The sequence below is a fragment of the Gekko japonicus genome, unplaced genomic scaffold (assembly GCF_001447785.1).
Source record: "Gekko japonicus isolate JY-2015 unplaced genomic scaffold, Gekko_japonicus_V1.1 scaffold1471, whole genome shotgun sequence".
NCBI lineage: Eukaryota > Metazoa > Chordata > Lepidosauria > Squamata > Gekkonidae > Gekko > Gekko japonicus.
In genome coordinates this window covers 29,000-30,559 of record NW_015163647.1, presented here as the reverse complement: position 1 = coordinate 30,559, position 1,560 = coordinate 29,000, and the positions used below count along the sequence as shown (strand labels likewise).

The following is a 1,560-nucleotide window of genomic DNA, read 5'->3' as shown; positions in this document are numbered from 1 at the left end:
GATAGACAGGAACTCTCAGGCTGGGGCAAGGGATGCTCTGTCTTCTTGGTGCTTGGGGGGGGGGCCAACAGTGGGAGGGGCTCCTGGTGTCCTCCTGGCCCCACTGTTGGACCTCCTGAGGGCACCTGGTATCTCTGGCCACTGTGTGACAGACAGAGTGTTGGACTGGATGGGCCACTGGCCTGATCCAACATTGGCTTCTCTTATGTTCTTACGTAATACCAACACTCTGGGCACCCAATGAAGCTGATCAGGACGGACAAATGGAAACCCTTCCTTACAGAATAAACAATGAAGCTGTGGCATTTGTGGCCAGTGGAAGTCACAAGGGGCTTAGAAGGATTCACGGGGGAGAGGTCCCTCCCTGGCTGTGAGCCCAAGGGAGCCTCCACCAACAAAGGCAGTCAACCTCCGAATCCCAGGGCCAGGAAGCCACGCATCGGGGGGGGGGGGAGGCCTCGGCCTCCGTGCCCTGCTGCTGGCCCTCCGGAGGCACTCGCTCTCACACGGCAGGGTCACGCGTTAATCTGGGCCCAGCCGTTCCCGGCAGTCTCTTTTTGTGAGCGGATTAAGGCCTCCTCCTCCTTGCCAGTCTGGGGTGGCGTTCCAGACGGAGGAGCCGGCCCGGGCAGCACGCGGCCCAGCTGACCCGCAGGAGGCGGCTGAATGGAGGCCTTTGTGTGCGGCAGAGCCCCCTCGAGAGGCGGGGGACGCAGCGCCCCCTCCCCAGCAGGAAAAGGGGGTGCCGGGTGTGTGTGGGGGAGGGGGAGTGGCCATTGGAACGCACGGGTCTTCTTTTGCCTGGGCGTCTTCTTCCCTTTGCACCCGCCAGGCAGCCTGGGTGAAGGCACAGACCTGCCAGGAGCCGGTGACAGGTGTGGTTTGTGGCCAGTGCCCCAGCTGAAGCTGTGGGGGTGGCTGGCCAGCTCCCGTTGCCCTTGGCTGCAAGTCCAGGCGGGGCTCAACTCCCCCCTGAGGAGCTCTCGAGCCAGGCTGCTCCAGCCACACCCACCCCTCCGCTCTGGCCTGGGAGTTCCCTCCTGGCCACCGGAAGAGGCTCTCCAGGCAGGCAGGCAGGCAGGCAGGCAGGCAAGGCTCTCTCTCCCTCCCTCCGCACGGCCCTCCGGCCCCTACCCGCTGGGCAAGGTCCGGCCTGCGTCTGTCAGGGAAGGGCCACTGGCCCCAGGCGCTGAGCAGCCCCGGGGCACCACCCCTGCCCCGCAACTGCCCCACGGCCACCGCTGCTTCCAGGCGGGACGTGGCACGGCCTCCCCCCCCCAGGGGATGATGGGTTGGCCAAGCCCGGTGTGTGACGGTGTGAGCAAACGCAGCCCTGGCGTGGCGCCAGTCCCAGGAGACAAACACTGCCGGTCCAGGGGTGTGGCCGCCCCACGGGCCCCAGGCAGACAGTGGCTTCGACTTCAGAGCCTCGGCTGGCAGGCTCTTTCCCCCCTGGAAAGCCGGACCAGGCCTGGGTGCCCCGATCTCTTCCTGCCAGCGGGCTCAGCAGAGGGAACCCGTGTCCCCCCCCCCGTCCGGGGCAAGCCAACCCCCCCCCCA

General features: G+C 66.5%; 1 protein-coding gene across 1 annotated transcript in view; it reads right to left on the bottom strand.

Moving 5' to 3' along the window:
• KCNK6 (potassium channel, two pore domain subfamily K, member 6) overlaps positions 1–1,560 on the bottom strand; it is a 6,207-nt gene that overhangs the window by 2,346 nt on the left and 2,301 nt on the right. The window lies entirely within an intron of this gene.